Here is an 11,659-nt window from a genome sequence, read left to right on the forward strand (position 1 = left end):
TGCTCACACAGGGTCACCTAGAGCACGTGGCACAGGGCTGCGTCCAAGCAGGTTTTAAAGATCTCCAAAGAAGGAGACTCCACAACCKCTCTGGGCAGCCTGTTCCAGKGCTTTGTCACCCTCACAGTGAAGAAATGTTTTCTTAAGTTCCTGTGGAACTTCCGATGCTTCACTTTGTAGCCATTTCCTCTAGTCCTRTCACTGTCCACCACTGAAAAGAGGCCGCCCCCCTCCTCCTCMCTSCCTCCCTTGAGGTATTTATACACRCTGATCAGGTCCCCCCTCAGCCTCCTCTTCTCCAGGCTGAACAGACACAGCTCCCTCAGCCTTTGCTCATATGGCAGATGTTCCAGGCCCCTGATCATCCTGGTAGCCCTGTGCTGGTCTCTCTCCAGCAGCTCCACATCCCTCTTGTACCGGGGAGCCCAGAACTGGACGCAGTACTCCAGATGTGGCCTCACCAAGGATGAGTAGAGGGGGATGATCACTTCCCTCGACCTGCTGGAGACGCTCTTCTTAATGCACCCCAGGATCCCATTGGCCACCAGGGCACACTGCTGCCTCGTGRTCATCTTGTCATCCACCATGACACCCAGGTCCCTCTCTGTGGGGCTGCTCTCCAGCAGGTCCATGCCTAATCTGTACTGGTGTCCAGGGTTATTCCTCCCCAAGTGCAGGACCCTGCACTTGCCCYTGTTGAACCTCATGAGGTTTCTCACCGCCCAGTYGTCCAGTCTGTCCAGGTCCCTCTGGATGGCAGCACAGCCCTCAGGGCTATCAGCTACTCCTCCCAGTTGGTATCATCAGCAAACTTGCTGAGGGAGCRCTCCTTGCCTTCATCCAGRTCATTAATGAATAAGTTGAACAGGACCCCTAGGGGACACCGCTAAATACAGGCCTCCAACCGGACTCCGCACCACTGATCACCACCCTCCTAGCTCTGTTAACAACCCAATTCCTAATTCACTTTACTGTCCACTCATCTATCCCACACTTCCTTGCTCAGGAGAATGTTGTGAGGGACAGTGTCAAAAGCTTTGTTCAAGTCCAAACAGAGGACATCCATCGCTCTGCCCTCATCTATCCTGCCAGTYAAAGCATAAGGGTGTTTCTGCCCGGTKTCGAACCGGGGACCTTTCGCGTGTGAGGCGAATGTGATAACCACTACACTACAGAAACTGGGTGATGGCTGGTTTTTTACCCCTACATTTCCCCCATGACTGCTAGAGCAGCAAAGGGAGAGCAGGTGCATAGAACTTGCAAATTGGACAATCTAATAATGGAGAGTTGAGAGCTCCAGGAGATGAAGGACTCCTGGGAAAATAAAGTTTAAAAAAAAATAAAAGAGGTTTCTCATTAGATAACAGTGAAAGAAGTGCATAATTTCAGAAGTGATTTCACTGGAGATAAAAATATCATCTAAGAAAAAAAAAATGAAAGTAGATATGTTGGCCTCAAAAAAAATGAAGGAGAAAAGTGTGAGGCGAGAACACAGGGACCTCTCTGCACCCTTCAGCCTTAGATCTCCACTCTGCCAGATGCCATGACAAGGTTAGAGTTCTGCTGTCATAGGAGAAATATTTTGTGTATTTGGTTCCTATCCTGCTTCCTTGCTATTGAATATGCTATTTCATTTGTTATCACTGATTCCTTAAAGTGTAATTATTATTTATCTTTATTTTGTACTTTGTAAATTCTGTCAAAGCCTCAGAAAAGTAGCCTGTGACAGACAGTTGAATGTTGTGCCGTTTTCTGACCTAGTAATTTATTTGAGCAAAATCTGCCTTTAGGGAAAATTCTTCTCTGCAGAATGAAAGAAAAAGACCGATGTTCCCCATAATTCACCAATGGACTGATATAGAGTTCAACAGAGTTAATATACTGCATAGTGAGTAATTCAAAAAGTGGTGGTATTACCATCATTGCTTAAACAAAAATCTATCATTCTTCAATTTACTCAGCTTTTCAGGTTTTTTTTCCTGTGAAATGGATGTCTGAGCAGCAGAGTCTCTTGCAGCTGGAAGGTGCAGATACATTTAGAGGAAAGAAATAAAATGTATTTGTTTCATACTTGCCTCTATTTGTCTGCAAGTCATGGCTAAAGTCAACACTATTACCATGAAAGAAGTCCTATTCAAGATGAGCACATAGGTGAGTTCTCTTACATACCTAGGGAGGTGAGTACTCAGTTCCACACAGTATGAAACAAGCAAGGCTCAGATCAGCATTGATCTTTGTCAATGTTTTAGGGACCAACTGAAGATACTCACTGCACTAGTCATATGAACCATCTCTTCTGCAATTATCCATCAAACGTGTTTGCATCTTCTCTTTGCGCTGGTGTTTTCATCCACTGTTTCCATGACATGTTAACCCTACTCGCTTGTTCTTTCTTGCTTGCTTGTTCTTTCTAACCTACTTGCTTGTTCTTTTGAGGGTGACAGAGCCCTGGCACAGGCTGCCCAGGGAGGCTGTGGAGTCTCCTTCTCTGGAGGTCTTCAAACCCACCTGGATGCCGCCCTGTGCCCCGTGCTCTGGGTGTCTCTGCTGGAGCAGGGGGTTGGACTAGATGRTCTCTAGAGGTCGCTTCCAACCTCAGCCATTCTGGGATTCTGTGTTTCTGTTATCAGATGTTAGTGTTCCCTACCTCTTAAGCCCCATTTATCTGTTTCTCTGTTTTCACAAGAAGAAATATACAATGCAGTTCAGCTGACATGGTTTGTGAGATTCTAGTTATATCCTTGTACTGTTCACTCTGACCCACCTTAATCTTAATGTAATGTGTTAGAGAAAATAGAGTCTTCTTATTGCTAACTAACTTTACCACATACCTGGCACAAGCATTTGGTGGGGAATATTCCAGACAGTTCTCACAGCAGTCATAGCCATCCAGTCTTTCCCCTAGTGCACAGTTCAATCTTTCTATCTAAAGTAATCTTTCTATAAAATTAAATCCCCTTTGCTCAGTCACTAAGCTAGCTGGTCTCAAGAGCTGAATGAATGTTGATACTAGACTGCCACTTCTTGCTGCTTCACTTTCCTTCACAGTTTCAGAATTAAGTTCAGATGACTTTTCTTTTAAGTAAGATATGATTAAGTAATATGTGATTGTCATAAGGGTTGCTGAGAAGGCTGGATAAGCAGAACTGCAATGCTGGTTACCACCTACCTTAGCCAGATGACCTCCAGGAATACAATAAATGAAAAGGCTCAAGAAGGAAAGGAAGCCCAGACAGAAGCGGCAGTGGAGGGACTGGAGAGCGCCCCGCTAGCCACCCTCATGTCTACAGAATGAATGGGATGGAGGTTCGTATGTGAGGAGAAGCATGAAGAGCAGAAGGGAAGGTGAGGCCCAAGACACTCAGCAGGTTGTGTATAGACAATTTTAACTCCCYTATTAATAAAACTTCACTGCAAAAGGTTTTATGGTGGAACATTGCTAGATGGACTAACTCAGGCTGCAGGAAGCCGGGGCACTGACTAGGTAAGATGGCACGGCCTGAAGGATTGGGCTCAGAGCTGGGCTCAGACCTCTCCAATGGGCTTGCTCTTCCTATGCCTCATTTGGGTTGGAGAGCAACCCTTCTGCTTCACGTTGGRCAGCAGAAGCCTGGTAGCGATGAGGGAAGGCTGGAGAGTGTATGAAACACAGGGCTAGGAGGACAGTAGTATTTCAGAGGCACAAGGCTATTGTTCAGTGACTGGGCTGTCCTGAGGGAAGGAGGGATTGTAGCTCAGAAAGAAGACCAGGAGAGGCCAAGGCAGTGGCTTTTTGACTGAGGAGGATGCAGGCAGGTAAGGCGACCAAAGGCTTCAGAGTCTGGAGAAGGCCGTGTGAGCCTCTCCCTGCTGCGGAGGCAAGGGAGCAGGGGGACGGAGAGGGGGAAGATGTTGGCGCTGTTGCACAGCTGRTGGGAGCAGGGCAAGGGCTGCCTCACGTGCCTGGAGGGGAACGGCTCTGCATTGCTCCCCTTGGCCCTCGTCCTGTTGGGGAAAAAAACAAGCAGTCAAGAAACTCAAGGATCTGTCAGGTTCAGGTGTGGGCTGGACTCAGAGGGACTAAGGCCACCTCCATCCTGGTGCGCAGGAGCCATCCCCTCTCTTCTCAAGGGAGCTAGGGAGCCTCCCATTCCCTAGGAAAGCACCTAGGAAAGCAGTGACAGGCGTTACAGAATGGCTGGAGGGTGACAAGCAGGGCAAAGGGGTTAGTGAAATGCTCTGAGCCGCAGACTACCCAGCCCTGTGTCACCCCCCCCGCTGTTAATGGTTGCAACAAGTAAGACTTAGTCTAATGACCTCATCTCCAAAAATAAATGTCTGGTAATGGAACCAYGAGAAACCAATGAGAGAATGAGCAAGCAGCACCTTTTGCAGCTTGTTTTATTTTGCAGTGTTTCTTCTACCTTAAACTCAAGGATTCTAGGAAAAGAAGAGGAAGGAGAAAAAATGCTGGGACAGAGTGTACATGGCAAAAATAAGTTGTAACCTTTTATGATGCTATTATCAGAGCTGCAAAATATCATTTCTAGAGATGCTTCAGGCCAGGTTCTCAGCTGCTACAACCTGCCAGACCCGGGTAAGCAACAGAGCTGTACAGACTCRGGCTAGTGGCAGATGTGGACTGTCCATTTGTGTGCACAGGCTCTGCACAGCAGCAGCCAACATGAATTAAATAAATGAAAAACCAAGAGTCTATAGCATTTCTTTCCACACATGGAATTGGATCAAGATTTGGGTTTAGATGGGTTTAATCCACAAATACCAGTGAAAACAAGTCAACAACTTTTATTACTAAATTGGTAACTATTTCTGCACAGTGCACATGTACGGAAAGAAACTCAGTCTTTCAAACTTATAAAGAGCTGAACGGCTTTTCTGCCTGAGTAAAGGTCACAGTCTTATATAAAGACATTTACGAAGATTTCCAGGACATTTTTAGTAGAAGAAACTATACTGTACCAAAATATTATATTATCTTTCCAGTTCTATACACTACTGTCTTGTCAGAGCTCTAAATTAATTGACTAGTATTGACTAAACCCTTCAATGCTGAATTGCAGAACTGGATTGTTATAAATTATGTTACCCCTTGTGAGTCAAGCTGTTAGACAAAATCATATAAAGTTGGAAGAAACATAAAGCTTATATCTCCTTCGGGAAAGAATGAAGTCCATGTAGGGTATTCCGGAAAGAATTTCATCTACCCCATTCTTTTAAAACTCTGACAACAGGAATTCTTTAAAAAGTCTCTTCAAATGCAGAGCTGTACTGAGAAAATGATTGTCTAAGATATTTCTCTCTTGCCGGAGATTAAATGAATTACTTCTCATCTTACTTTTTTGTAGGTATGGAGAAGACTTATTTTCGTTGTAAGTCTTGAACTGTATGCACAAGTGAAGACTGTTACCGTGTCATCGCACAGTTCTCTTTAATCTACACTTAATAAACACATTTCTTTCAACTCTGTTCACTGGTCTTGGTTCTTAAATTCTACATTCCTTTTGGTCTTCTCTGATCATCCATGTTTTTGGGTTTTTCTCTTCAAGAATGATGTTCAAAAGTGGGCACGTAACTCTAGTCATCAGTGCTAAGCAGAGCAGAATAATTATCTTTAGAGTTCCCAGAAKTACATTTGATAGGCTTACGGGGCAGAATTTATTTTATTTTATTTCATTTCATTTATTTTTTTCATCATCAGCAGCATTATCCTGCTGAMTCATATTCAGTTTGTGACTGACTGGACACCTGGTCTGCCCTCAGTGCTACTGCCAAACCAGTTACCCCTGCTTTTAACTGTGCATTTGATTTTTCCTCCCTTTTAGGAGTTCTTTACATTCTTTATTGAATTTGACCTTATTGATTTCAGAGCATTTCACTAGTGAACCAAGAACATTTTGAATTCGAATCACGTCCTCCAAAGTGCTCACAAACCCTTCCATCGTGGTGTCATCCACAGATTTTGCTCTCTATTCAAATCATTACCTTCATCCAAGTCATTAATGGAAGCATTGAGTAAAACTGACCCCAGGCAGACCCTTGTGGGACCTCACTTACAACGTCCTCCTTGTTTGACAGTGAATCATTGATAATTACTCTGGATGAGTGGTATTTCAAGCACTTGTGCACCTACCAGGCAGCAGAGTAATTTCAGGCTGTCCTCATTTTTCGGTTTAACACACAAGAACATCATAGGGGACCACATCAAAAGCTTTTTTTAAAAAAGCCTTACTCGGGAAGAGTGCTTGGGGAATCTGGTGCTTCCCATACAGCAACTAGGTCAGGGATGCCCAACCCATCAGCTCACGGGCTGCTCCCAGTCCTCCAAGTGACGATGCCCAGACCYGCCAGTGATGCCCAGACCTCCCAGTGACGCCCAGACCTCCCAGTGAGGACTGGGTGCACTTAGCCTGGCATCTGCTTCACTTACGTGGACAGCAGCCAGGTTGGCCCAGAAACACTGGAAGCCAAGAGCTTCCTCCTGGTATGGGCAGAAGAGGGGCTCACCTGAAAGCAGGCTCAATGTCATGCTTGCCCAGTAAACCCAGCAGCTACAGGCAGAAAAGGCCTTTCGAAGACTTGAAGTGTTTTCCAGGTGCAAATATTCCACTGCATACAGAGAAAACAAGGCAGCTCCTACAAGCCTTCCGAAGAGCTCRTGTCAGCACAGCAACAGGGCTAGGCACAATGACACTGGGCTGTCTGCCCTTGAAAAAATATGAGGTCCATGTAATATGTTTTTTCTTTGGAAGTGTTTTTTGTCCTTCTGTACTCTACATGTTCAAGAACATATTGTTTAATATGTTTTAAAGATTTTTCAGTGACAGTCCTATCCTGACTCCTCGGGAAGCCCCTGTTTTCTTCTCTCCTTTAATAATGGCAGGTACTAATGTTTATCCTTTGGGACCTTTCTTCCAGGAGCTGTCAACACTTATTGCTAGTGCTTCCAAGACTGCTCCAGCGCTTTAGATTTGCCAAGGTAAATCTCAGCAGGGCTGGCTAATTTCAACATACCTACACAGCCTAAGCATTTAACACGCATTCTTTATTTGGTTTAGGAGGTTCTTATCCCTTGTTAAAATGAAGCATGCTAAGTTTCTGGGTCCAACACCTTGTTTGTAAGTGAAAAAACAAAACATATTTCAGTCTTAGTGTCATCTACTTTTCCTCCTCTTTCCCCACTAAGCAACAGACCTTCCTTCACCCTTCCCCTAACACCCTCATCAATGCAATTTGCCCCTTGTGACTCCTTTTGTGCCTCAGCCTTTCTGAGTTCTTCCTATTCTTTGGGCACCTATTGTCCCTGCCTCCCTTTCTGGCAGTTGCTTTTGTGTGATTCCTGCATTATTTACTTTACAAGGTGAACTTGGAAACGCAGTCGGGTATTTCTATGGTGCCAGGGCTTGGTGCGGTCRGGAGGACAGAAAGGAGGCTGTGCAGTCACCCACATGCTCCCTGTCACGCAACACGGAGCATACACAGCTGAGAGAGCAGCTTTAAAAAAGCTCTGCTTTAATCAGAGACTAAATCATGGACTTGTTATCCTCTCAAGACAGGACCTCTTCATATGCAGGAGTCCTGCATACGTCTCTGAAGTACAAACTGCTGTTGGCTCGAGTGCCTGGTCCTATAAGGAACTCTGTAATAATTACTCTTTGTAACTATTTTAAATGGTGAGTATGGATACACCTAATTGCAAAGAGGATATTTACCCCTTTTCMTCAGTTGGTATGTGCAAGGGACCCTATCCTTTCTTTCTGCCAATGGGGTGATCTAGATACAGAAAGGCATGGAGTATGTGTAGGCCAACGCTCAGTTCAGGCTGAGTCAGAAAGCGACACCAAATCTCCAAGTTCCAGGCCAGTATTCTTGCCGCAAGGCCACGCTAATTCCACCGATGARCTACAGGCTCCCCTCAGCATGTGCAGAGGTCTTCATTCTACACACACTTGCCTTCATTCCCAGGGTTAAAATGCTACATACAGGGTCTGTTTGGCACAGAAAACAGCAACACTCCAATGAGAAGTATTGGTACAGCCTTACCTTGCTACAAAGTGTCATTTCAATATCCAGCTTCCAAACTCTTCACAGGTAAGGCTTTTCTTTTGCAATTGCAAGCTGTGGAGCACAGCAGCACTATAATGCACTACATTAGTGCAAATAACAGCCATAGACTTGTAGATATAGGTTGACAATAATTGTGCAGCATGACAGTTTTTACTGTTTTAAGAGATAGCTATCACTTACAGAGTGTACTATTTATGGAAGATAAAAAACTAAAAGTGGATTAGATCTTTTACTATTTTAACTGACCTTTCCAGTTTTCTCTTCATTGTTTAAAATGGATATATTTTAATGAAAACTCACTCTGCTTGTATGTTTTTTTCTGCCTTTCCCTCTAAAGCAGTTGTGCTTTTCCTAGCTTCTCGCCCAGGTTGTTATTTTCTCTGGTAGACGGGCTGGACTGGGAACACAAGGGCGGGAGCCTCTCCGAGCTGAGCTGAAGGAGCCACACAGCTGCCACTGCAACAGAAGCAAGGAAGATGGTTTCAGCAATGTCTAGTAACACTTGCTTTAGGAAGGTTTTAAACTCCTCCTGGAATAGAATAAGCAATACTCTCAGCAGATGTTTTGAGCTTTACATGAGAGCTCTTCACTCATTTTGCAAGCAAATAAATGTCTGTTGCAATGTGTGACCTCTTTGGGACTGCTCTCACGTTCTGAATAAATCTCATGGAGCTACCACCAGGCTGCTAGGTTAGTAATAGCCTTAGTCATGGTTCGAACTTCAGCTCATTAAGGAAGYCTAGGTTTACACATGCAGTCTGGGCTGCTCAACTCTCTACCTTATTTTGCTTCTTCTAAGGAGAGAATAAATAAAATGATTTTTAAAAAAAAATATAAAAATACAAAATGTTTTGTTTTCTGCTAAGCCATTTTCCACTGAAATCTTTTCTATACAGCAGCCACCACATCTCGGTGTTGTTACTTTCTTTCAGAGTATATTAAGTACTTTATTCTGTCCTGTAAAGAGGCAAGCAAAGCACCAGCTTCAAGTGGTATCATTTTATTCCTCTTGCTTCTACTGTGCTGTTTCCTACCAGTTCAAGATCACAATAAAGATGAAGTATCCAAAAGTCAAACTTGGTAATGTATCCAAATGGAACAAATTCGGTTTATTATTTGATTTCACAGGCACTTAATGACCCCAAATGATGGCTAGACAGCAYAGTGACAGACGAAGAGGGAAGTACGAGGTTCACTAACCGCAGCACTAGGATCACTGCAACCTCGTGCAATGCCCTCTATCCGCAGTCTCTCGCACGTGTGGCTGGTGTGACCTTCCCTCACGCTGCGCCGTGCCAAATTAGACACCCCCTAAACTGGCATCAAGTGGCAGGAGGGCTTCTAGGTCCAAACGCCTCACTATTGAGCCGGCCGTTGTCACTGTTGAAGCATCATTTATGTTACCCTAGAGGAAAGGAGCTTACTATGAACAGTTTCAGAGGACTGTTCCACAGCTGGTAGTTTTTCAAGTTATTGAAGCAAAACACAGAAAAAACAGGGAATAACTCATAAACTGCTCCTTGACCCGCTGTCGTGAAAGAGGTGCCCTGTTACACACTGACCAGCTTACTGCTTGTTCACAACGCGAGACAGACAGAAAGGACAGCAGCACAGCAGGTATTTTAATTAAAAAAAAAAAAAAAAAAAAAAAAGGCAAAGGATGGCTGCAGTGTAATAATTCCTCTGCATTGGAAGGGACAGGCCACACAGATAAGCCACATGCTATTTGTACAAACTATACTCCAGGCCTTTATGGATGAGACACATCTTAAAAACTTAAGGTGACAAATAATAAAGCAGCTAAGAAAGGACCTAATCTGAAGTTTGCTCTAGAATTATGCTGCAGGTTTGAATGGCTCCTGGCCATTCTCATCATCCAGCCTTACAATTAGGAGCTTGACCTTATGCCTCACCAGCATAGTCATTTAATTTGATTAACGCTTGCGCTTGATGAGTGTTGATGACAATACAGCTGAAGCTGACAAATTTCAGAACAGAAATTTCCTGGCCTAGAAGCTGGTCAGTCAAGCAGATGTGCTTATCTTTTCTATCGCTACAATAAGAAGTAATACACTACTAGCACCATGGAAATCTGAAGTTCCCAATCCTAAGGCAGTCTGCCAACGATCAAGGTGCTTTTGAATGGCAATTCTGCCTTCTAATTGGTGATATGTTGTTGAGCAGAAATGTGCAAAATGACAATTTCCATTGAAAGATTTTCTGTCCCCTTCTCCAAAGACTGTACCCACATTAGTGGCTGTTGCTTAGTCATTTAGAAGGGCATGTTTGGAAGAATGAAAGATTGTGGTCTATCAYGGTGAAATGTATATAGCACCAATAATTTAATGATGGCCTTGAAACAGCAGAGAATTTACCCCAGAACTTTAAGTAACACACCCTGAAAAGGCCTTGGGAAACCTCCCTGTTYCTCACAATCCCAAACTTGGCTTCAGCTGCTTCGTCACCTCTTATTCACTCCAACCCTCCCATGTTCCCACTGCATTTTACCAATTACTCTCTGTGGTAGTTACTATGCCCGTGTCACCTCCTTATCCTATTCTCACCTTCCTTTCACACTCTTTTGCCGGTGTGAGGAGGCCAATAATTGCAAAATGGTGTAAGGGGCAACGGGTGCAAACCCACCTGTGSACACACTATGCCCTTCTCCTGCGTTCCAGCCCTCCGTCTGCTTCTCTAACATGCATTACTAGGATTTCAAATGTTTGCAGGCAATTAGTCTGGATAAAGCCCAAACCTTCCAATAAGACACATTTTAGTCTCCACAAGTGATCAAATCTCCCCCTCACTTTTCTGCTGCTTTTCCCCAGTCAGTACTGATATCTCTTCATTGTTTCCACATTAGTCAAAGGACTTGTTCTGACAGAGGAGCAGCAGAGCAGCACCCCAAAATCCTCCAGAAATGACACAATGAACAAGGGTTTGAGGGACCCACGCCCTCACAGGTTGGCTGAGCTCCAGAGAAGCGGTGCAGCTGAAGAGCTGCTACACACACTGCCAATTAATAGCTTTCACACATAAACTGAAGCAGATGGGAAAATCCACGAAAGCTGAGCAGGGAAGAAAAAAAACCCACAACTTTGCAATTTTGTTGTTTTAAAGCAGTACATTTCATTTGTAATGCAGAGAGCCAATTCTTACTCCCAGGTATGCATGAAGGATTAAAGCAAACACGAATACACTACCCTTAAAGGTGCTGAATTTTCCCCTCCTCCAGCCCTTGCGTGTTACATCCTATATTTTAGCTGACCAGAGCTTGGGGGAAAGCGGCTCGCAGGAATTGGGCACTAGGGACCCCTTCATGCCTCTGAGGACCTGAGGTGGTCCCCAGSGGCGGCAGCAGCCCCTTCCCACGGCGCCGGGCACCGCTAAAGCACCCCCGGCAGGCGGGACGCGCGGGGCGCCGACCCTTCGGACAGCCCCGACCGCACTGGGGAAGGCGGCGGAGGAGCCGCTGGGCATCTCCCCTCACGGGCTTGAGCGCAGCTTGGCGGCACCGCCGCCGGTAACGCGGCTGCAGTCGCCGCGTCCCAACGGCCGCTAACGGCCGTAACGGCTGCCGAGGCGCTGACGTGCG

General features: G+C 45.0%; 1 non-coding gene across 1 annotated transcript; it reads right to left on the reverse strand.

Annotated features, from left to right (window-relative positions):
- Positions 1-1,106: 1,106 nt before the first annotated feature.
- On the reverse strand, positions 1,107-1,179 carry TRNAV-CAC. Its single transcript has one exon. It is a non-coding gene; the product is annotated as a tRNA-Val (tRNA).
- Positions 1,180-11,659: the final 10,480 nt, after the last annotated feature.

Source organism: Nothoprocta perdicaria, unplaced genomic scaffold (assembly GCF_003342845.1).
Source record: "Nothoprocta perdicaria isolate Ctin4 unplaced genomic scaffold, notPer1 scaffold_77, whole genome shotgun sequence".
NCBI classification, from domain to species: Eukaryota; Metazoa; Chordata; class Aves; order Tinamiformes; family Tinamidae; genus Nothoprocta; species Nothoprocta perdicaria.